Raw genomic sequence first — 25,368 nt, 5'->3', positions numbered from 1 at the left:
TTTATTGTTATTGCTTTGTAATATAGTTTGAAGTCGGGTATCGTGATACCTCGAGCATTGTTCTTTTGACTGAGTATTGCCTTGGCTATTCGTGGCCTCTTGTGTTTCCATATAAATTTAACAGTAGATTTTTCAATCTCTAATGAGCATCATTGGAATTTTGATGGAATTGCATTACTTTTGGGAGTATAGACATTTTTACTATATTGATTCTACCAATCCATGAGCATGGGAGATCTCTCCACTTTCTATAGTATTCCTCAATCTCTTCAGAAGTTTATAGTTTTCCTTGTAGAGGTCATTCATATCTTTTGTTAGCTTTACACCTAAGTATTTGATTTTTTTTGAGGCTATTGTAAATGGAATTGTTTTCATATATTCTTTTTCAGTTTGTTCATTATTAGTGTATAGAAATGCTAGTGATTTTTCTATGTTGATTTTATATCCTGCTACCTTGCTGTAGCTATTGATGGTGTCTAAGAGCTTCTGAGTAGAGCTTTTTGGGTCTTTAAGGTATAGGATCATGTCATCTGCAAATAGGGATATTTTGACAGTTTCTTTACCTATTTGTATTCCTTTTATTCCTTCTTCTTGCCTAATTGCTCTGGCTAGGAATTCCAGTACTATGTTGAATAGGAGTGGAGCTAGTGGACATCCTTGTCTAGTTCCTGATTTTAGAGGGAATGGTTTCAGTTTTTCTCCATTAAGTATAATGCTGGCTGTAAGTTTGTCATATATAGCTTTTATAATGTTGAAGTACTTTTTCCGTCCATTCCTAGTTTTCTTAGAGCTTTTATCATGAAATGGTGTTGGATCTTATCAAAGGCTTTTTCTGCATCTATTGAGATGATCAAGTGGTTTTTGTCTTTGCTTCTGTTAATGTGGTTTGTTACGTTTATTGATTTTCATATGTTGAACCACCCCTGCATTCCTGGGATGAAGCCAACTTGGTCGTAGTGAATAATCTTTTTGATGTGTTGTTGAATTCGGTTTGCCATTATTTTGTTAAGGATTTTTGCATCAATGTTCATTAAGGAGATTGGCCTATAGTTCTCCTTTTTGGAGGTGTCTTTGCCTGGTTTTGAGATAAGTGTAATACTGGCTTCATAAAATGTGTTAGGCAGTTTTCCTTCCCTTTCTATTTCGTGGAACAGTTTAAGGAGGGTTGGTATCAATTCTTCTTTAAAGGTCTGATAGAATTCAGCAGAGAATCTATCAGGTCCTGGACTTTTCTTTTTGGGGAGACTCTTGATTGCTGCTTCAACTTCATTTTGTGTTATAGATCTATTCAGGTGATTAATTTCCTCTTGGTTCAGTTTTGGATGATCATATATATCTACAAATCTGTCCATTTCTTTAAGATTTTCAAATTTTTTTGAATATAGGTTCTTGAAGTAGTCTCTGATGATTTCCTGGACTTCCATGGTGTTTGTTGTTATCTCCCCTTTTGCATTCCTGATTCTACTAATTTGGGTTTTTTCTCTCCTCATTTTAGTCAAGTTTGCCAGGGGTCTGTCGATCTTGTTTATTTTTTCAAAGAACCAACTTTTTGTTTCGTTAATTCTTTGTATGGTTTTTTTGGTTTCTATTTCATTGATTTCAGCTCTTATTTTTATTATTTCTCTCCTATTTGTTTTGGAATTTGCTTGTTCTTGTTTTTCTAGGAGTTTGAAATGTACATTAGGTCATTGATTTGAGATCTTTCAGTCTTTTTAATATATCCACTCATGGCTATAAACTTTCCTCTTCAGGACTGCCTTTGTTGTGTCCCATAGGTTCCGGTAGGTTGTGTTTTCATTTTCATTGACTTCCAGGAACTTTTTAATTTCCTCTTTTATTTCATCAATGACCCATTGTTCATTAAGTAATGAGTTATTCAGTTTCCAGCTGTTTGCATGTTTTTTGTCTTTACTTTTGTTGTTGAGTTCTAGTTTTATTACATTGTGATCAGATAGTATGCACGGTATAATTTCTATTTTCTTATATTTGCTGAGGCTTGCTTTGTGCCCTAGGATATGATCTATTTTGGAGAAGGTGGAACACAAATTTTTGAGTACCATCTCCATGCAGACACTTGGGAAATGATAAAGAGAAACATTCATTCCCTACCCCTCCTGAGTCTGGTTTGCTGGCTCAGGTGAAAACTGGACACAGTACACAAAATTGTCTCTCCCATCTCTGCTGGGTAGTGGGTCCTTGGCAGAATTTGAACAATGTACCGGGTTTCCCATGGCTGTTTCCCTGTTCTCAGGATGCTTGGCAGGTGTCATAAGCTCTCAGAAGGGTGGCTCCAGGGTATTTGATGTTCATTGTCCTGACTATTTGGGAGGCTGGGTTATGGTGGGTCCCTGCTGGGGGCCGGGGAAACTCAGTCTCCTGTCTCTTTTAATCTCTGAGGCTCAGAGGTTCCAGGAGCTGTTCGTGGGCTTCACTTCCCTTTCTCTGCCTTTAACACCCTATGGGTTTTCCTGTTGCCATACAAGCTGGCGAGTCCCTGTGTCTGTTCATTGTGGGGGTCAGGTTGTTTGTGGATCTTTTAGAAAGGTCTCGGGGCAGAGACCCCTGCGGTTCTCAAGCCTAGACCCAGTCCTGTTCTCTGAAGGGAATGCAAGGAAGGAAGAAGGGGGGCAGAGGCTTCTGAGGTTCCCTGAGAAGGGATGGGTGGAAGTCCCCTGAGCAGAGAGAGCTGCTGGGCTGCACTGATTTGCCCTGTCACGAGCTCAGTAGCAGCTGACCACAGTGGCAGCAATTGTGCACATCCAGGGCCCAGTGGCCATTTCATCCCTGAGCTCTGAGGTCACAGTTCCAGCTAGAAGTTGTCTTAATTCCTCTGACAAAGGTGAGGCTGTGGAGCTTTCTCATATTTTTCTGTGCTAATCTCAAAAAGCTGTGGTGGTTGCCATCTTAGGCATTCTCATCTGAGCCACTTCCATGGGCCAAGTGCTGTGACAGGTGTTTCAGGCACGGTCCCTGGCTGCCACCCTTCTCCAGGGGTGAACCTAGCTAGGGAGAGAAGACGTGCACACAGAAGAGTTTTTAGACATTAGAGAGCAGGTGGGTGCTATGAACACAGCGCTGTTTACAGGATGTATGTTTAGAAGAGCAAGTCATCCCCCAGGGCTGGCTTTGTCCCTGAAGAAACTAGGTCTCAGGCTGGGCTCTGAAGGAAAGATGGCTAATTTTGAAATCAACTTTAAAATATTGTGAGCAAGTGAGTATCAGACTTTCTGGCTTCAAGATTCCTTTACATTTTAAAAACTTATTGAGTACCCCAAGAGCTTAGAAATTAAGGAATAAAAAATTTACTACATGATTAATTCATTGCAATAAGTCCATTATATGTTATAAATGACATTTTTAATGTAAAAGAGCTATTTTCAAAACAAAATTTTTGAGGGAAGTGGCATTGTTTTACCCTTTTGCCAATTTCTTTATGTTTGATTTACTAAAAGAGGTTAATTTTTTTTTTTTTTTTTTGGTGGTACTGGGGGGGTTGAACTCAGGGTCTTACACTTGCTAGGCAGGCGCTCCCCGACTTGAATCACGCCTCCAGTCCTTTCTGTGTTGGGTGTTTTTGAGATAAAGTCTCATTTTACGCCCGGACCCTCCTGTACCTTTATCCTCCTATTTGTGCGTCACCCTGTAGCTGAGATTCCAAGCGCACACCACCACACGAGCCATTGATTGATATACGGATCTCTCGAATATTTTGTCTGGGTTTTGAGATGGGAATCTCTCCAACATTTTGCCTGGGTTGGCCTCGAACCTTCCAGTCGTCCACCTCCAGAGTAAATAGGGTTAGAGGTGACCAACAGTTTAATTCTTATATTGCCTTCTGTATTTAGTCTCTTACAATATGTTTTGTTTGAAGGATACAAGAAAATGTGGCCTTACGCAGATATGTGCTATTGGAGGGGAGGAGGTTTTTTTTTTTTTTTTTAATAGCTTTTGCAGGTAATTGTGGATTTTCTTCTTTGATGCTATATCAAACTCAACAGGTGGTAGGTTTTGTTTTGTTTTGTTTTTGTGTGCTGGGAATTGAACTCAGGTCTTTGTGAATGTTAGGCAACCCCTGAGCTACGTCCCTGGCCCTAACAAATGTGACTTTCTTTTGATTTTTTTTCTTTTGTGGTACTGAAGTTTGACCTCAGGGCTTCAGGCTTGCTAGGTAGGCACTCTTGAGCCATACTCCCAGCCCTTACACTTCATTCATTTTTTAGAAAAGGTCTGTGAAATACCAAAGTTTAGATAATGGAAGTTTGCCTGTTAATCTTTTTTCAAGTAAAAATGCTTTATGAAAAAAGTGGCTAGTTTAACTTTTAGTTCAGTCATATAGTACCTTTTCTTGAAACCATTATGTAACTCCCATTTTGTTAAGCAGAATATTTAAAAGACATGTGTTGAATTGTGGGTATAGCTCACTGATAGAGCACTTGCCTAGCATGCAAGGACCTGGGTTCGATCTTCAGCACTGCAAATTGTGGTATGGGGGGTGGTGTAAGATGCATGTGCCTGCATGTGTGGAGTTAAGATTTAATGAAGTTAGTTTTTTTGGTTTATCTAGGACATCTTTCAGTGAAATTGACACTTCATTATTTTTCATAATTCTGTGCATTGAGCAGACTCAGCTAGTTCTTGAGTGGGGTTTCTCTGTTGCTATAGTCAGATGGAGGCTGGGGCAGCATCATCTGAAGGACAAATTAGGGAGAGGGACAAAGGAAGAAAAGGAAGGAACCAAGAGGTGAACACAGGCGGGAGGCAGGGCTCAAGTGACAGAGCACCTGCTAGCAGGCATGAAGCCCGGAATTCAACCCCTAAATACGCAAAAAAAAAAAAAAAAAAAAGAGAGAGAGACAACACAGCAGCACCTGAAGGTTTGTCCTCCTGGATCATCTGTTGGCACTTGAGCTGGCTGTTGACTGATAGGCCTACACATGTCCCCTCCATGTGCCTTGGGATTCTCACACATGACAGCTGGGCTCTGAGTAGAAACATCCTCAAGTATCGAAGGGGTGGTGGGGAGAGGGAGGGGATGGAGTGGGTGATAAGGGAGGGGGTGGGGGCAGAAAAAAAAACATAAAAAAAGAAAAAAAAAAAAGAAAAGAAACATCCCCGAGTGAGCGTATTGAGAGATGCAGACAAAACTTGCAAGGTTTCTCATGACTTAGCCTTGGAAGTCTCACTGTTTCACTTCCTCTATTATCTTGGTCACAGGACCAATTCACATTCAAAGAGAGGACTACACCAGGGTGTGACTAGAAGGGCATGGTTCCTTGGGGAGGAAAGAGCCCTTGGAGACCAGCTATTATGTAGCATCTTTTACATGAGGTAACCTGACCTGTATGCAAATTTCTTCCAGTAGAAATATGTATCTTTCATAATTTCCATCCCTGGAAGCAACTGTCAGTTAGGAAATTCCTAGCAGGTTGATAGAGGGCATTGCATGCCAAATAAGGAAATTTATACTCTAATTCTTTGGGCAGTGGGGAGCAATTGATAGTTTTGGAACCAGGAGTGATGGTGTCAATGTTGCAGAAAGGTGGCTAGGATGGAGAAAGCATGGATGCAGAGAGAATGAATAGGACTACTGCAGAAGCTAAATGCATTGATTTAATCACAGGTTAAGTGCCCAGTGCCTGGGGGGAGTAGCCCCTGCCCCCATTTAGGGTCATTGCTGCAGGGTAGAGATTAATTAAAGGATTCACAAAAATTAGAAGGCTGCTAAATTTAGGTTTTATTGTCAAGGTACATAAAAAGTTAAGCATAAGCTATTCAAAAATAAAAAGCAGGCAAGATAAAGCCTCATTTTAACACAGTTGTGTTTTAAATACACTTCAGTTTCAGCAACTGTAGGTTGTTAAGAAGCCAGCAGAGGAGTGGGAAGAAATTAGAGACTGGGAGAGGGAGGGACAAAGGGGGAAAAGGAGTCCAGAGAAGTGAGAGCAGGAAGAGCTGGAAGGAGGGTGGACTTGGGGAAGCTGGAGGAGGCCTCTGCGTGTGCTTCCCTGCAGCCCTTACTTCTGGGTTTGAGTACCCAGGGTCCTGGTCCCTTTTCTTTGAAGAGGTCTGAGTAGATGTGATGCTGGGCAGACGGAGACACTCTAGCACTAGTGTCAGCTGGGTTTGTGACCTAATGTCCTGATCCTTCATCTTCTTTGGAACAATGAAAGTGAACCTCAGTAAGTGCTGATTTGTCCTCTTTCTGCTAAGCTGGGTTCCAAGTGGTGAGCTTGGGGAGAAATGACTTTCTGAGGTGGCCCATGGCCCAGAGCCAGCTTCAGAGGGGCCTCTTCACCTCTGTCGCAAAGCCCTCAGCTCCAGGGCAGCCTTTTCTTTTCCTTTCTAGTCCAGTCTTCAGCTCTAACTTCAGTCATCCCAGCCTTGCCGTCTCAGCAGCTCTCCTAAGACCATTATGGAGTTCTCCACAGCTAATGGGGACATAGCTTTGAAAGAACTCTCAAGAGGCTGGGTGTTCTGGGAAACTGCCTGGTGCTTAAGCTTTCTTCTCCATGCTGTGCTTATACGCATCTCACTATCCTTGTGATCTGTTGTAACCTTGATCCTTAGCATGGCTTGGCACTTCCCAGGTGCAGTTTCTTGGCTTCCCCTCCAACTCCTCAAACAGCAAGACAAGCCAACTTGCTCTTTCAACTGGCAGGGTTGGCTGAGCAGGCCACACTGCCATGCAGTGGTCCGTTCTCGCCTCAGAACACTACTCATCCCATTTTCAAACAAGAGGCCGGGGTGCTTTTCCTCAGTTTCCCTTAATTGCCTCAAACATTTCCCTGATTGTAACTTCACTTGATCTTCTCTGTCTCGCTTCCATTTTCTGTAGTATAGAGATTCTCAGTCCAGTGCACTGCAGACATACCAGCTCAGCTAACGGTCTGTCACAGGCATCCTGTGTACTGTAGGGTGACCAGCAGCGCCCTGGCTTCCATCCAGTAGTGCCAGTGGCATGCCCCTCCTTCGCTGTAAAAACCAGGGTCTCCAGACATTGCCAGACATCCCCCAGGAGCAACAGTCACTCCTGCTTGACACCACTGCCTTGTCATTTCTCCTCTAAACATTGCTGGACAGCTGGGTCCACTGGCGAATATCTCAGCAGGAAGCCAGGTAAGATAAGTAGGTAGTTCTTGGGTTGAAAGTTTACTCTCCTCCTGTCCCCTTACTGGGCATGCCCAAGTCGGAAAGCTGACTCCTGGAGGGCTTGCATTTCTCACACTACTTCTCCAAGTCAGTTAATGTGTGTGCAGAAGCTTCCTGTAGAGAAGAGTTGGTGGTGTCCAGCACGGCCAGGTGGTCAGGGCACTCTTTTCTCCAAGGCCAGATGGGCTCTCAGACCCCTTTGTCCCAGCAGTGCTCCCAAGAGAAAGCTTACCACCATCCTGATCTGGAGTTGGTTCATTTGGCCCAGACCATGGCTCTGCAGCTCACCATCCTATGAAAGCCTTTAGGCCATGGCAGAGATCCTGATGGGTTCCCTTAAATCTCAGCTTGCATCCTGGAATGTAGTCCTCTGTATTCTGTGGGGGCTTCAGAGTGGAGAATAGAAAACTTCCCTTCCAAGGAAGCACTGAAGGGCTCAAATGCTCAGTTCCATGAGATTAATTCTTCTCTATCTAGTTAAAGAGCAAGCAGTTAGAGGCTGGATATGGTGGAGCACTCCTGTAATCCCAGCTACTTGGGAGGTGACAATTGAGAGAACTGTAGTTTGAAGTCAGCCCAGGCAAAAAGTTAGCAAGACCCCCTCTCAATGAACAAGACAGGTGTGGTGGCGCATGTTTGTGGTCCCAGCTATGTGGGAAGTGTAGGTAGGAAGGATCTCGGTCTGAGGCCAGCTGGGGCAAAAATATGAGACCCTACCTGAAAAATAACTAAAGCAAAAAAGGGTCGGGAGTGTGGATTAATTGGTAGAGTGCCTGCCTAACAAGCATGAAGCCCTGAGTTCAAACCCTAGTACTGCAAAAAATAATAATAATAATAATAAAGTTCAGTTAATGAAAGGCCTGGGGATACTATCGAGGCTCCCCAGCTGACACTTTTTCATGTGATAGAGATCCAAACTGTGCTTCTTCCATGCCCTTGGAGTTCGCTTCCTTGGTGTTACACTGAATAATGGCCCCTGAAGACACCAAGGCCTTAACCCTTGGAACCTGCGAATATTATCATAAATGACAAAAAGTGGACTTTGCAGGTGTGGTTAAGTATCTTGAAGTACTAAGATCATCATGGATCACTCACAAGTGTCCTTATGAGGGGCAGTAAAGAGATGTAACCCAGAAGAAGGTGCAGTGTGTGACCTCTGCAGCAAGATGCTACACTGCTGACTTTTGAAGACAGGAAGAAGTCAGGGAATGGGAGGAATGCAGTTCTGGAAGCCCCGGAAAAGGTGCGGAAATGATTCTCCCTGGAACCTCTGGTGGAAGTGCATGCCTGTCATGCACAAAGCTGGACCAGCTTTGGTCCAGTAAAGCTAGTTTTGGCCTTCTGACCTCCGAAACTGTAAGGGAATAAATGTTCTTCCTTTTAAGCCTTGAAGTTTGTGATAATTTGTGATAGCCTACCAGAAAATGAATACAAGGACCATCTGACTCCAGGCACAGGTGAGCTGCTTGGCTGATCCCTGTTCTTATTTTAAGACGTCCCTTTCATGGTGCTTGAACAGAGGCCCAGCCCTTTCCCAAACTAATATTTGAGACAATTTGCGTTTTACAGGAACACTCAGCAGTTCTTGGGACCAAAAGAGAAGGCCTCGGGTCGTGTCTTGTCCTTTGTTTTGGAACTCCCCCACACCTTAGTCAGATCAGTACTACAGGGTTTCAGACTGTAAAGGATCCAGGGTTAGTGAGTCTTACTCCAGTTCTGTCTCTACTCCTCTTCCTTTCATTTATTCAACAGCTACTTATTAGGCACCTCCTATGTGATAGGCACTGGGAATGAGAGAGTAAAGAAAGATCCTCCTGTAGCCGGTTATACTAACGCATGCCTGTAGTTCCAGCTACTCAGGAGGCTGAGACACGAGGATTGCTGAAGCCCAGGAGTTCAAGACCAGCCTGAGCAACATGCTGAGATGACCTCCAGCCCCAAACAAATCAAAACAAAAAAACTCCTACCCACACGGCAGTTGTGGTGCAGGAAAAGGGATAAATGTTATATAGAAAAACAAGACAGGACAAAGGGCAGTGCCACCTTTTTTTTTTTTTTTTTTGTCTATATTGGGACTTGAACTTAGGGCCTTGTGCTTGCTAGGCAGGTGCTCTACCATTTGAGTCACTCTGCCAGCACTTTTTTGTGTTGGATATTTTCAAGATAGAGTCTTGGGAACTATTTGCCCAAGCAGGCCTTGAATCTCAATCCTCTTGATCTCTGCCTCCCTAGTAGCTAGGATTATGGGCATGAGCCATATTAAATAGAGGCATAGGAGGCCTCCCTGAGCAGGAGAGTGAGCCATGTGGGAAGACTTACAAACTGGGGGAAGGTAGTATAGCAACTATTCCACTTACAGGGATGGTATCCTGGAAACCCATTGTCGGTTGAACGTGTCAGAAGTCAAAAATGCATTTAATGTAGCTTAGCAATATGGCACTTTATTTTTGTAGTACTAGGGCCTGAACTCAGGGCCTACACCTTGAGCCACTCCACAGCCCTTTTTTGTGGTGGGTATTTTTTGAGATAGGGTCTTGAGAACTTATTTACCCGGCTGGCTTCGAACCTCAATACCCCTGAACTCTGCCTCCTGTGTAGCTAGGATTATAGATGTGAGCCACCGGCGCCCAGCTTATTTATTTATTTACCTACCTACTTATTTACTCATGCTGTACTGGGGATTGAACCTAGGGTCTCACACGTGTAAGGCAAACTACCATTTGAACCATGCCTCAGCCTTTTTGTTGTATTTTGTTTCTTCTTTCCTTTTTTTAATGATTTTATTAGTATATAATAGGTGTTTCATTGTGACATTTCTGTATATGTGTAGAATGTACCCCAGTTTGATTCATCGCTCTTCTCCCTCCCCCTTCTTAAAATGATTTCATCAGTTTTATATTTTCTTTCTGAGGTAGGGGCTTGTTAATACTAGTTGAGCCATGCCCAACCTTTTTGTTTGTATATTGTTTCTGACATAGGGTCTTGCTAACCTTACCTAAGGCCCACTTATGGTCCTTCCTGACTCTGCATTCCAAATTGCTGGGATTACAGGGTTGAGCTACCACACCTGGCTCCCTTCACAGTGCATTTCATTGGTTTTCACCCTCATGATTGTGGGCTGATTGGGAATCACACAGCTCACTACCAGCATCTCGAAAGAGTATTGTACTGCAGATCCAAGTTCAAAATTTCCAATATGGTTTCTACTGAACGCCTATCACTTTTGCACTGTTGTAAAGTTGAAAAATTGCTAAGTCAAGCCCTCATCCTTCAGGGACTGTGTGTACAAAGGCCCTGGGGTGGAACCCTGCTAGTGCTTTCTTTGGAGATTGTCCTGGAGCCAGTATGACTGGGGCAGAGGAGAGTGGGAGGGCATGTCACTTGCCCTTTGCTCCTTTCTCCTTTCTCCTTCCTCCTCACATCACCTCTGCCTGTGTTCCTTGTTTCCTTTCTATAGAACATTTGTCACATTGTACCTAGGTAGTAGCAGCAGGTACACATAGCTGTTTTAAAATATTAGAAGGAAAAAAGCAGCCTCTTTCTGACTAATGAAGACAGTTCTACTGCCTGTACTGGTATAAGGCATGTGCCTGGACAGACATTTGGCTGCTTGCATCAGCCAGTTCTGTGTTTCTGGGGGTCTTTTCCTCCCTTACCTTCCTCAAGCCCATGAAGAAGTTAGGTCTGGAGCTTGCCTCTTCTTCCCACTGCCCTCCTGCCCTATTGGGGTTGCACAGATGCCTAGCTGAAGTGCTCTCTTAGCCTCCTCGTCCTTCCCTCCTTTCCTAAGCAGGACCATAATCTGCCTTCTTTCCTAGGCTAGTAGCTGGCCTCCCAGACTAGTGGTTGTCCATTGGGTGCCACTGTGCCTTTGTGGCTGTCATCTGGGTCCTCAGTGCTTACAGCCCTATCCCTACGCAGCCCCAAGTGCAGCCTTATCCGTGGAGGTGGTCCTGCATTCATACTCAGCCTTTTTCCCTCTCAAAAATGAGTAGAACCCTACCCTTACCCACAGCCCCTCTCCTGCCTTTGGTCTTTGGACTTCTCAAAATCAGATCCCAAGGTCAAGGAAGCCTGGGTTGAGGAAGTTACCTCTCCCTGGATAGTGACCCATGACAGCTCTGGTTCTCTGGCTACTTTCTAGAATAGAGTCTGTCTGTGGTAAGCTCTGTTGTGTCTGAGGGCCAGGGTGCAAATTGTCTCCATGGATTAAATCCTCCTGCCTGTGTCCCTGGGTGACTCTGCCCAGAACCTTCTTTAAATAGTGGGACCAAATGGATTTTCATTGAAAAGTAAAAATCTTTGATACTAAGGGCTGGACGAAAAGGAGATAGAGCGATGAAACTTCTTGTAATTGTTTTATGTGGAATGGGGAGGGGATGTTGGGGTTGGGGGGATGGAGGGGATTATCAAACCAATATACAATGTAAGGCTATTCAGAATTGTCACAACAAATCCCCCCCATACAATGAAGATATGCTAACGAAAATGAAAAATAAAAAAGGGCTGTTTGCATAGCTCATGGTAAAGTGCATGCCTGGTATTTGCAAAGCTGTGGGATTGGTCTCCAGCCTGGGGAAACACACATGGGAATTGTTAGGTCCTGAGTGAAAACCACTAGATAAGTAAATTTCCAAGTTGCAGAATATGTCCAGTGAAAGTTATATCCACTCCTGTTTGTGTTCTGTTTATGCAGTGTGTCATTCCTGTGACTTTTCTTTTGGGCAGCTTAACAGTTACAATGTATTTACAGCATACAGCTACACTTTGCCTTTCATGTCCTCTCAGTTTCTCACCTTTGGAAAAAGTTTGGTCTGTTGTCTGACCCATTCTGCCCCAAAGCCACGGGCTGCCTATGTCCCCTGCAAGCCTGCAGTAGCCTTGTCTCCTCACTGCCAGGATCACCTGGTTTTGATTGATTTTGTAGCCCCTCGTGGGCACATTGTAGATGATTAGGACCATTCCTGAACTGGTTCCAGCACTTCCAGACCTCCTGCCACCTGCTTCCTCTTTGCAGATGGCAGCCTGCACCTTGTCCTCTTTTCTGCCTTCTATTTCCACCATGCAGGAGCATCAGTCTGTCCAACTGATGTTCTCTGTGAGTCAGAGAACTGCTGTGCATAGTCAGTCCTCAGTCCTGACAGGCGTTCATTAGCCTTGAGCAAAGACCATTTCCCCAAAAACTGGCTCCTCAATGGCGCCTACAGTGCCTTGCTCAGAGATGCTCATCAAGGCTTGTCAGGTGGAAAGATGGCCAGATGGACAGCCTAAGTGGCCTCCTTCCCTCACAATGGTCCTGGAACTATTGCCCTGTCCAGCAAGACATTGATGGGGACACTCAGACATCTACAAGAGTCAGCATGCTTACTCAAGGACCTTTCCCAGTTGTTGGCCCGCCCTTGTTAAGCTCCATGGAGACTATAACTTTTGGCTTTGGACGAGGTGAGTTCCCAAGAACTGGGCTGTTTGTGTCCCCCCTTTGTCTGAGCCCCCTTTCATCTCAGTAACTGAGTGGAATGTGGCTGCCATGCAGTGAGTTCACTGTGCTTATTCCTTTAGACACATCCCTGTGCTTGGTCCACACTACAACCCTGAGAGGGAGAAACCCTTCTTGCTCTTTTACAGATTGGCTAGAAAACGTGCCTAAAGTTGCACAGCTAGGAAGTGGCAGAACTGGGATTTGAACCCAAGTGATAAAAACCTATGTCTTTGGTCACCACATAGCAGGGCCTCCCAGGCGGGCTGGCTGGAAATCACCTGCTTGACTGGCCAGACTGGTGTTGGTTTCAGAGAACAGCAGTCCCTTGTTGGTCACTGAACAGAAGCAAAATTTTGGCCAGCCTTGTAGCCTTTGCAGAGTCTCATTTCAGGTCAGTGGGCAGAGGCCCTGTGAATGGTTGGTCTCAGTGAATCCCTGGATCTGTTTCAAGATGCAAAGCCCCCAAGAGCCACGAGGAACCAACCCACTAACTTGTGGGCCAGGCATGTGGGGTTGGAGGGACCAGGCTCTGCTCAGGTGATAGTTAACAGCTTTCAGTGTGGTAAAGGGAGACAGGGCTGATGACACCCATGCACACCTGTGGAAAGCAGGAATGGCGGGAAACTACCTTTATTCTGATTCTCCACCCCACCAAGGACATGCCCCCTCCCCCTCTCACCAGTCTACAAGATGGAGGTAATACTGGTCTTCCTATTTTATAGACAAAATATAGGATCAGAGAGGCTCAAAGACTTGCTAAATCTCACAGCTAATAAGGGGCAGAACTAGAGTCTGAGCCTTTCAAACTCCCTGTTCTTCTGAGTTCAATAAATTGGCTCTTCCTGCCACTTCAATTGAGTGCTACCTCAATCCGGGCTTAGCAAGTACATGAGAACAATGTGCTGCAAGTGTTTGTCTGCAGGTGTGTGAGCCAAGGCTGAGGAAGTTGGCTCCTGGCACCTGTCCTATTGTCCTCCGCAGCCTGGGCCAACCTAGACAGCAGGCCCAACTGTGCTGAGACCAGCAGTACCATTGTTTTTCTCCTTCCTTGCGCCCTGCCACTCCTGGTTTATTTTTAGAGCACCTTTTCTATTTCGGTTCCCATTTCTAGGCCTGGAGGCAGGGGTGGGGTGCAGGGATGGCATTGAGAACCAGAAGAGGCAGGCATAAGTAGCATATCAGCAGTGGCTCTGGCTGCTCCCTGGGGACTGTGCCCACTGGCCTGCCAGCTGTATGCCTGAGGGACCCTGAAGGACTCTGGTAGCCAGAGGCTGGGAAGACAGCTGCAACACAAACTTGTGCTTTCTGCAGCTTTGAGGAGGGAGTGAGCTTGCGCCTGGAGCAGAGCGGTAGCATGTGGCATGCTGTAACGCTACCCCGCTGCCTGACCTCAGGGCGAGAACTTCGAGGGAAACTCAGTAACGCTTAAGGGCAGACTGCAGGGAACTCAATCCCAGCCCTGCCCGTTCTAACCCAGTGCCCCTGGGCAGGTCATGGTGCCCTCCTATGTGCGCAGGAAGAAATGAGCTCATAGAAGTAGGCATGGCAGAGGCACTCATTGAGTTGGGTGCTTCATTCAAATCTCTGCTCCTGGCATTGGAGGTAGATACCAGTAAGCATTGTTTGGACTAAACAGAACTTCCATACTCCTTGTTTCTCTCTGCCACTGGACATTGACTTGAGCGGGTGACTCAGTCACCTGAATCTGGTGACTGCCTATGGGATCCCACAGGGCACTTCCCAGTGGCACCTGCCTGCAGCACCTTCCTGCCAGCCCCTGCCCAGGTCCTGGAAGAGGCAGGGAGGTGTGGTGAGGAATCTTCTTGCCTTGGGACATCTGTTACCCTCGCCACCCCGTTTTTGCTCTTGCACCTTTCTGGGCTCTGGCATTTGGATGTGGCTCTGGATGGGTCAGGGCCTGTATCTCGAGCTATTTATCTAGCTAGTAACTAAACCACGAAGGACACAGCCAGAAAATTGTATTTGGAAACTTACATGGGGTACTTGGGGGCCAGGCATGGGTGGCACACACTGGTACTCTTAGCTATTCAGGAGGCAGAGGTTGGGAGGATCAAGGTTCAAGGCCAGCCTGGACAAAGAGTTCTCCACACAGCATCTCAACCAACCTGTCAGGCATGGTGGCTTACGTCTTTAATTCTAGTTATGGTGGGAGGCATTGGTAGAAGGATTACAGTCCAAGGCTGATGTCAGACAAAAGATACCCTATCTGAAAAACAAACTACAAAAGCAAACTGTGGCCTGGGGGCATAGCTCAAGAGGTAGAGCACTGGCCTAGCAATCTCACAGTCTTGAGTTCAAACTCAAAAAAAAATCATATTCCACAAATGTACAAATTTCCCAATTGTAGGAATTTGGGAAACCATCTTTCTTTTTTTATTATTTTATATTTTATCTTATTTTTTAAAATTGTTTATGAATTTGTTCATATGTATATATATTGTTTGGGCCATCTCTCCACCCTGCCCCCTGCCCCCTGAAACCATCTTTCTGAGGATATGGGGCTGATACTCAGGCATAAGAGTTTCTTGTTTTTAATTTATTTAAAAATGTTTTAGCTGGGTGTGGTGGCTCCCATCTGTAATCCTAGCTACTCTGGAGGCACAAATTGGAAAAATCATGTTTTGAGGCCAGTCTGGGCAAAAAAAGTTCATGAGACCCTCATCTCAACCAATACAAGCTAGGCATGGTGGCATGCACCTGTCATCCCAGCTGTGTGGGAAGCCTAAATAGGAGAATTGCAGTCCAGGCCAGCCCAGGCATAAACTCGAGAAACTGTTTGGAAAAATATCAGAAACAAAAGAGGCTGGGCATGGCTCATGTGGTAGAGTGTCTGCCTAGCAAGCGACAAGGGCCTGAGTTCAAACTCCAGTACTGCAAAAATAAATAGGTAAATAAATAAATAAGTAAATGTTTAGTTATATAAATGATGCTTATTCATGATATTTGGAAAACACTGACAAAAAAGCAAGAGCAACACATCACACGGAAGTGACTGCTATAAATTTTGGTTTATAGTCTTCTCAAATTATGTATACCTAGTTAATTTTTGTTTCCTTCCAAAATGGAATATTATTTAGAGTTCAGTTTTGTGACTTGCTGGGCCAATTTTTCAGGTGGCTTCATTGTGTCTCTGGCAGCCCTTTGGCCTACCTATAATTTGTGGGAAGATATTTGGCCCCAGGAGGTCCTTGGGAGGAGGTGTGTGGTTGTTCCTTGGTATTACTGCTTAAGGGCTGAGAGTAGGAGGTGCAGAAGTCTGCCTCTCCTACTCCCCTTTTCTTATCTGCCTTCCCTACTCACCACTCCTGTCTTTTTCCCCTTCCTTAACAATCCAGAAAAGGGTACCGCCTCTAGTCTGAAGGTTTCTTCCATAACTTCAAGGGACAAATCTCTGGAGTTCAGAAAGGGATGTATGGGGGAAGAGATGGGAAGGGTGGCTCCTGGGCTGGGCTGGGGTCTTGGAAGAGTGGCAGGGAGGAGGGCCTGGTCCCTGGGTCTGTCTGGAAGCAGTGAGCAGAAGAAACTGGGCAATGGGTTGGGGCAGGTGATCAGTAGGTGGCTGCAGAGAGTTCTTGCCAAGATAGCAAGCAAGTTGGCCAGTAAGACACCTGGAGAATAAGGGGCCCAGATATGGGACCTGCTTCTCTGCTGGCCCCAGGTGTCCATGATCCTCCAGAGAGGTTCTCTCTCCAATGTCTGTCACCCTCCTCCATCTGCTTTCCCTGCCTGGCAGTGCCCAGGCCCTGTGGTGGGACAAGTCCACTGTAGCCACCTACTGTGCCCTGCTGACACCTGTGTTGCTGCAGCTTCTGAGCTCCTAGGTACCTCCCTCAGGGGCGTTGCTTGAGCATAGTAGTCAGACATGGGGATGATGTCCTTGCATCCTGACATCCATAGCTCAGATTCCATTCCAGAAAAACAGCTCAGAGTCAGGAAAACTGAAAATGGGGTTTTGTAGGGAACAAGCTATGCCTCCCCTTTACTTTTACAGAATAAAATGAGGTCTCAGGCAGTTGGTGAATAGGAAACCTGACTGAGCTCTGAGGGCCAGTGAAAGTTGGTGTCTTAGGTTTTTTTCTGGGCCACTGTGGCCTGTGTACAGATTGGGCCTGGAATTTGCACTTAGCAGCAGGGTGATTTCCATAAGCTGTGTGCTGGGTCACACTTGTCCTGTGCTCCCAGGCCCAGTGAGAGCAGGCAGATATTGTCGAAGCTGCAGGACCAATGGCTTCCTGTTTGCCCCCTCCAAGCCTGAACTACCCCTCTCCCTTCTACTCCTGCCTGAGCTATAATTAAGTTCCATGTGAAACCGTATCCCTCAGCTGACATACTTGTAACCGCAGCCCTGATCATTGGGCAGCTCATCTGGGGTGACTTTGAGGCTGGTGTTGGCCTCCAGACAGACTGTAGGTCTGAATAGGTGGTGTAGCCTGCCAGGAGAGGGTGGATCCAGTGAGGCAAGGGCCAGGCCTTGCCTAAGAGTTAGAAAGTAGGAAGTCTCTGGGGGAGATGAAGGGCAGCTGAGCAGTCAGAGAGGGCCAGGGGACACAGATGGAGGTGACAGGCAAGCAGTCTTGCAGGGTTGTAAGGCATGGACAGGAGCAAGTTTTGGACTACTGAGCCACAAGGTTTGATGTGAGTTGTTTATATTCTACATATTTTATAGTATTTTAAAATTAATACTGGAGGTGTAGCTCAAGCAGTAGAGTGCCTGCTTTGCAAGTATGAAGCCCTGAGTTTATCCCCTAGTCCCACCAAAAAAAAAAAAAAATCTTAAAATTGAAATACATATAAAATCATTATTTTTTTGTTTTGTTTTTGATGAAACTAGAGTTTGAACACAGGGCGTTGCACTTACGAAGCAGGTGCTCTACCGCTTGAGCATCCAGTTCGTTTTGCTCTGGTTATTTTGGAGATGGGATCTCCTGGGCTGGCCTTGACCCAAGATCCTCCTGATCTCTGCCTCCCAAGTAGCTAGGATCACAGATATGAGCCACTGGCACCTGACTTAAAATTTGCTATTTTAAAGTATACACTTCAATGATTTTTAATACAGTCACTGTATTGTACAACCATCACCACTATAAAATTCCGGAATGTTTACATCACCCCTAGAAAACCCCATATCTATTAGCAATTATACCCAATACTTTCCCACCCTCATTTGTCCGTCCCCCCCCCCAACTACTAATCTTCTTCCTTCTTAGGATTTCATGTAAGTAGAACCATACAACATGTGACCTTTAGTGTCTGATTTCTTTTACTTAGCATAATGTTTTTAAGGTTTATCAGTATTGTAGCAAGTAACAGTATTCCAGTCATTTTTATGGCTGAATAACATTCCATTGTGTATATTTATCACTTTTGTTTATCCAATGGGCAGTTGATGGACATTTGAGTCCTTCCTTCCTTCCTCCTCCCTCCCTTCCTTTTTCCTTAAGTATTCTGTCAGTTGCTGATTTCTCCCCTCTTGCAGGCAACCCTCCTTTAACCAGGTTCCTGATAGGTGCACGTTCCTGTCTATTCTCTATTATGACATTTTTACTTTTCAGGCTACTGACTGCATTTATAGTGGTTGGTCTGCCCCTTGTTTCGAGTCCTGTGTCTTGGCCATCTTTGCATATGAGAACTTAGTGCTTCCTCATTCTTTTTTTCTTTTTTGACAATACTAGGGTTTGAACTTGGGGTCTCACACTTGCTTGGCAGGCACTCTACCACTTGAGCCACTCCACCAGCTTTCACTCTTTTTCACAGTGAGCTCATCTATTGTGGGTGTGCCATTTCCCTGGTCAGTGAATGTGCAAGTGGTTCCACCTTTTGCTGCAGTGAATGACCTTCTCATTTTGAACACAGATTGACAGTGCTGTGTGTGAGTGCAGTAATGGAGCTACTTGCTAGCCTAGTGGGGAGGGAAGGCTTCCAGACGAGACTGTGGCTGATGGAGCTTTAAGAAGGGCTCAGGGTGAGCACTGGCACCTGAGCAGCCTCACAGGCTGGGCAGAAGTTCAGCAGGCCCCAGATTGTGATGGGAAGTGCAGGGTGCTGGTTATCTACTGTGTCACATGTTACTCCAGAACTTTGGGGTTTAAGACAGCATTTACTCTCTCGCCATGTCTGAGGGTTAAGAAGAATTTCACAAGGCTGTGGAAACCAGGAGGCAAGTCATTAGCCATTTTAGAAGGGTGACTGTGCTAGCAAGCTGCAATGAGGTTGGGAAGGACCAGAGGTGGTCAGAGCTGCAGGACAGAGCACCGTTATTGTAGGTAATCTTACACGTGTGGGTGAGAGGTTGGGATTGATTTGAGAACAGCGGGAACCATAGAAGGTCTTAGAGCAGGAAAATCACATGATAAATACCATCAGGACAATTAATCTGCCAGCATTATAGTAGAGGGGTCAAAATGGAGAAGGAATTACTGGTAGAGACATAGATTAGGAGTTGTGTCCTCTGTAAGAAGTTTCTGGCCCTACTCAGTTACTACCTACTTGAGCACCTTTCTGTATTAACTTCAGCTATATTTTCTCTCACCTTTGAGAGAAAAGAAGATATTACTGATTTCTGTTCTGTTTCTGAGGAAACTTAGCCTCAGAGAATTTAAAACACTTGGGTGTGGTCACTCAGCTAGTAAGGGACTACAGAGCAGCACTTTGATCTGCCTGGCCTTGAAGACTTACCTTTTGGTGGCTGTGGGAGTGGAAAGGTGGAGAGACGGAGGAGACAAGGTCTTGGTCCTTCCCTGGATGCTGACTTTTGCATGTGACTGGGACAAAGATGACACTAGCAGGGGAAGGGGAATCATTGGAAATATGGGGCACATGTTGGCAGAGTCTGCCTCAGTTATGGGGTATAGATATGAAGAATGGACCCTCAGTCAAAAGTGGCTCTAGGAGGAGTGGGAGCCTGCTGGGGACAGGGTCCAGTGGGTTGCCATCTGTTTGAATGGTGGGTTTCCAACTTGTTCATGGTGTGATGGCCTCTGATCCCACATTTGTGTAGCACACAGACTGTCTGTGCTTTGGTCTTTCAGAACCCTCTCACTTCTTTTGAGCCTCACACCTGCCCTGTTGAAGTTATCATCCCTGCCCACTAGATGGATGAGGAAACTAGGACTCAGAGAAATTGTGGTTTCAGTTACCCACTGTAAAACTCAGTAACTTAAAGCAGCCACCACTTATCCTTTCTCCTGATTCTGTGTGTGGTCAGGCCTGACTGTGGGCTTTCCCCCACATGGCATCAGCTGAGCTTGCCCAGCTGGGCTGTAAAGTCCAAGGTGGGCTCTCATCCTTTGGGAGTCTATCCTGGACTTCGTACACTATGGTAGCTGGGTGGCAAGAGGCTAGAAGCCAATCCTGTTGAAGCCCAGGCTCAGGTCCAGAACCTCACCCTAGCCGCATTCTGATGTCTAGCCCAGATTCAAAGATGGGAACTGGACTCTGGCTTTTTTTTTTTTTCTCTTCAGTGTCGGAGATCGAACCCAGAACCTCATGCATGCTAGGCAAAGACTCAACCAGTAAACTACATCCCCAGCCCTTAGACTCCACCTGTTGATGGGAAGAGTGGCCAAGAGTTTGTGACCATCTTTAATCCACAGGCAGCCAGTACTGGAGAGTGGGATGTGCACCCAGATGCTATGACTCTGATGCAGGGCTCTTTCTGTCACATGTTATATCCTTTTCTGCTCCTGACTCCAGGGATGCTGATTTTCCTTCTGGCCTTCCGAAATGGGAGTTGTACCAGACCTCCCTTTTCACATGCCAGTAGCCTAGGTCCCTGAGCCCAAGGAGCCTTCCAAAATAAGCTGTGTCCTAGGGATTTGTCCCCCAGGCTTCGGCCCTGGTTGCCCGACATGCGATGGGATTTCCCTATGGACTTTCCCTTTCTGTGCTTTGAGGCCTTTGAAACACAGTGCAGGCTGAGTGGGGTAAGGACCCCACTCAGATACTGCTGTATCTCAGGCAGATGTGCAACTGGCCCCGTCTCTACTGTCCCAGATGGGGCGTTGTCCATTGGTTCTCACACATGGTTTACCACGGAGTTTTGGGGAAAAGTTTGGCGTTGTCTCAGCCTGTTGAATTAGAATTTCTAAGGATGGAGTTCAGATATCTGCATCTTAAAGCTTCCCATTGATTTAGGGGTGCATACTTGTTGGAAAACCCCTGACTTCAGTCAGTGGCATCTTTCCTCAGCCCTAGTCATCTGAGAAAGGCCTGTTTTCACAGACCATGTGGGAGAGAATGATTCACTTGGAGGACCCCCACTTCACAACCAGGAAGGGGCTCCTGGAAGTGTGCAGGAAGTGTCTGAGTCTGCTCAGATCATTGATGTTCTTCTGCATCACTTGATAGTCTCTGAGCTTTGTGGGGGCTGCTAACTTTCTTGTAAAGTATTTATAGAGAGAGCAAACTTTTCCAGCAGAGCCCCTCCCTGACCGCGAGGGACTTGGCTGGTTTATCTGAAATAAAATCAGTTCCTTTGCTACCTGTCTGGTTGGTGTCTTTGGTGTGAAGAATATGACAATTGTAGTGGCATCCAAGGCAGCACACAGTCAGACCTTTCCAGTGCTGGGCCTTGGCTATACTCCAAGTATACTGTACAGTAGATTTGAAGACCTTGCACCATTTCCTTTATCACTTAAGCAAATTAGCTTCCACATTTTAGGTTTGGAACATGCCAAGAAACATAAAGGAGAAAAGAAAATCACTTAGAATCTTCCTTTCAGAAAATCATCACGGGTTTCAGTGGATATTTTTCGTGCCTTCTCTCTCTGATCCTCTCCCTCATGCACACACGCAGCTCCACACACCCTTTTTTTGAAACCTTATTGAAATCATAGTGTGATGCCGGTTTTTAGAATCTTTTTTGTTTTGTTTTTTGTGATGGAGTCTCACTGTGCAGTCCAGGTTGTTCTGAACTTGTGATCCTCTTGCTTCAGCCTTCCAGGTGCTGGGATTACAGGTGTGTACCACCACCACACCTGGTTTAGAACCTTTATAAGGTACAATTCACTAAGTTCACCTGTTTATAGTGTAACAGGTTAATGGCTTTATATTTATGCAGTGTGCAGCCTTCACCATAACCTAGTTTTAGAACATTATTACTGTTCCAAAAAGAAATCTCATCATCCATTAACTTTCACTCCCCGTTTGTATTCCCGTCTCAGGCCCAGGAAGCTTCTAATCTACGTTCTATCACCACATCATTTGCCTCTTGTGAGCATTTCATATAAATGGAATTATACACTATGTAGTCTTTTGTGATTGGCTTCTTTTTACTCAAAGTAATTACAATACTGTTTTGATTCCTGCTTGAAACATTTATATTGCAAGAAAGCTTTTTTTTTTTTGTAAGACAGGTCTTGCTGTATAGCCCAGGCTGGCCTCTAACTCACAATCCTCCTGCCTCAGCCTCTTTAGTGCTGGTATTTCAGGTACCTGCTACCACACCAGGCTCAAGAATGCCTTCTTTTTAGAGCAGTATTTGATCATATTTAGCCAATCCTGTTGGTGGACATTTGGGTTATTTCTCATCTTTTCCTATTATAGTAGTCTCCCTTACTCACAGTTTCTTTTCCCATGATCCTATTAAAGGGAAAAATCCCAAGAATAAAAGTTGCTGTATTACATTATTGTATTAATTGTTCCACTTCATTTTTTTTGTTGTTGTAATGTCTTTTTTTTTTTTGGTCTGTACTGGTGTTTGAACTTAGGGCCTCCACCTTGAGCCACTCTACCAGCCCTTTTTTTAAGACAGGTTTTTTTTGAGATAGTGTCTCATGGAACTGTTTGCCCAGGCTGGCTTCAAACCACAATCCTCCTGATCTCTGTCTCCTGAGTAGCCTGAGGATTACAGATAGGAGCCACTGATCCTTGACTCTTATTAATCTCTTTCTGTGCCTAATTTATTTATTTATTTATTTTTTATTGTTTTATTATTCATATGTGCATACAAGGCTTGGGTCATTTCTCCCCCCTGCCCCCACCCCCTCCCTCTGTGCCTAATTTAGAAATTAAACTATGTCATAGAATTGTATGTTTGGGAAAAACTACTATAGACAGAGTTCAGTACTACTATTCAGTTTCAGGTGCTGTAGACCATCTTGGAATATGTCCCTCATATGATAAGGGGGACTGCTGTGTGTTTAATGCTCCTGCATGCAGAAGTTATCTTACATATTGATTTACTGGTTAATCGCGTGAATCCTCTAGATCCGAAGTTTTTTTGAGAGCAGCTATCAGTTGGTCTCATTAACATGTCTCCCCCACTTCTCTGGCTTAGTTCCTGGAATTTCTTCTTCTTCTTTTTTTTTTTTTTTTTTTTTTTGGTACTAGGGTTTGAACTCAGGGGCCTCATGCTTCCTAGGCAGCTACTCTATCAGTTGGTGCCACTCCACCAGCCCTCTGGCTTAGTTCCTGGCACTTGGTAGGTACTTACTTTTTGAAGTGTGTGTGTGTGTGTGTATACTTTTGAGTGAATCAAAATGTAAGGTTCCCGATAACTTTTGTTAGATTGCCAGATTCCAGAAGTTACACTAATTTATCTTCTCACTACAGTACCAAAGAGCCCTTGAATCTGTGCCAATTTATATTTGATTTATAACGCTCTCTGACCTGCTCATCTGGCAGGTTAGAAATCATGGCTTGTATCCCTGTCCACGGGCTATGAAAGGCCTGGCTGTTGGGTGAGACAGTGGTGTCTGGGTCCTCAGTGTACCCTGTGGTATTGCATCATTTCCTGTTGCCCTTAGAAAGTCCTCTCACCACTTCTGTCTTGTGTGAGCGTGTTGGGAAGTGGGTGCAAGATGACATTGGTTCTGGCTGCTGATTGTGATGCCTTCTGAAGTCATCAACAGAGCTATTGCTCTGGAAGTTGTGCCTTTGAAAATAGAAGTGAGGAATGCCTCAAGGAAGTCTGATGCAGTTGACCCGCCTGTCCCCTGGGGGTGATGGGCACCCACATGGCTGTGAACACTGCCTGAGTCACCCACTGGCTACAGACCCTGCTTCTCTCCACACACTTCCTGTCTGGGAGAGCCTGCTGCGTGCCATGATGAAGAGCCACCAGGGGCTTGCCGGGGACTCGGGTCAAGGCTTGCAGGTCACAGCAGTAGCCTCTCATGTGTTGGGATCACAGCAGTTCTTCTTTCCAAACGTGAGTTGTTAGGTAAATGTGTGAGGCAGGATTGAGAAATGGCTGAGACTGCTCTGGTGTAGGGAAGAGAGGTCACATGTGCCCTGTGGCAGGGTCAGTTAGGGCCCTGAAACTCACCCTCTCCCTTGACAGCTGCCTGGTTGTCTTTATTCATCTCTCATGGCTTTCCTGTTACATTCCCTTTGGTCAGCCCCATGCTTTCCTCCACTCAGCCCAGCCTCTCAGAAGATGCTGCCTCTTGTAACTCTGCCTAGATCACAGGCATTTTACCAATGCCTTTGCTTCTTCTCTTGGCATCTCACAAGTCTCGCCTATGCTTGCTCTCCCTCACAAAGTTCATCATTTCATTATTAATTCAGCAGTTACCAAGTGCCTATACCTTATGACTCTGGAAACTGCAGAAGAAAGACCAGCCCCTGCCTTGTAGGATTGGCCCTGCTCTCCCTAGATCTCAGTTTCCCTTCCTTGCTGCCTGCATGTCTGCTGTCCTGGTTCCTCTTCCTCTTTCCACTGCCTGAGCATGAGCGCTCCTCGGGCTTCTGCCTTGTCTCTGCATCCCTCACCCTGTCGCTTAACATGCTTGTCTCTTCCCGTGGCTGAGGTCATCTCCTCCAATAAATACCAAACTTATCGACCCAGATCCTTTCCTCCACAATGCCAGATCCCACGTCCATTGGTGTCCAGGTCTTTGCATAGCTCCTTCTGTTCATGCCACATTGTTCTGGGCTCCTGGGGCCCTGTTGCAGCTTTACCCCTCCTCCTCTGCCATGCACAGGTCAATCCTCTTGTTCTCTAGAGCATTTGTCCCACCATTCTGATTTTGTGGTCTGTAGTAGGGTGGATGGATATGTCCAAATGTTATATCCAAGTTCTAATCCCCAGAGCTGCCTTTGGGAAGAAGTTCTTTGTCAGGATTCTTCCCTACATTGCAGATGTGTGTGAATCTGGGCCTGTTCCCCTCTTCTCTGGGCCTAATCCTGTTGGGTCCTGCCTGAAATAGTGACAGTGTTTCTAGTTTTCACAGTGATGACATATTCATTATTCTGTTTTATATTCCCAAGTTCAAAGGCAGGGCTCATGGCTCCCATGCCTCTAACTCCCAAGTCAGAAGACATGCCAGGCTGTGCACACAGCAGCTGCAGTGTGGCCTGTGAAGGTGGTCCTGTCACTCATTAGCTGAGGGCCTTTGGCACATTATTAACCCCTCTGAGCTGCCATTTCCTCTTCTGGAAAATGGAGCTGATGGATTTTTGTGAGGATTGGTTTACATAGTGTCTAGCATTGTGCCCAAGGCTGTTGGCTTTGTGAGTGGAGAGATTCGGTGGCCAGCTGGATCATTCAGCCTGTGTCCCTGGAGGATCTGAAGCTCAAACAAGCTTAGGAACTGACCCAACCCAGCCTGTGTCTTCCTGCCACAGCCTGCCTCATTCTTCCATTGTGTCTCAGCTGGGTGTGGTGGGTCCTGAGACAGTGGATCACGGTTCTAGTGGTCTAGGAGGGCATGTGGAATGGGCGTGTGCATAAGACGGCATGAGAAAGTAGTTAAGACGTAAGCTCTGGAGTTACACCT

General features: G+C 45.6%; 1 protein-coding gene across 5 annotated transcripts in view; it reads left to right on the top strand.

The window, feature by feature from the left end:
* The window catches only part of Ppard (peroxisome proliferator activated receptor delta), a 74,771-nt gene that overhangs the window by 5,845 nt on the left and 43,558 nt on the right, over positions 1-25,368 (top strand). The window contains exon 1 of one of the 5 annotated variants that reach the window (XM_074082365.1): positions 1,156-2,839. The exons of the other annotated variants lie outside the window; for them this stretch is intronic. The gene's annotated coding sequence lies outside the window, so the exon portion shown is untranslated. Of the gene's footprint in view, positions 1-1,155; positions 2,840-25,368 lie in introns of those variants that run through there. 5 annotated transcript variants of the gene reach the window in all.

The sequence above is a fragment of the Castor canadensis genome, chromosome 8 (assembly GCF_047511655.1).
Source record: "Castor canadensis chromosome 8, mCasCan1.hap1v2, whole genome shotgun sequence".
NCBI lineage: Eukaryota > Metazoa > Chordata > Mammalia > Rodentia > Castoridae > Castor > Castor canadensis.
The sequence above is the reverse complement of the archived record's forward strand: the minus strand, read 5'-3'. Positions and strand labels throughout refer to the sequence as shown.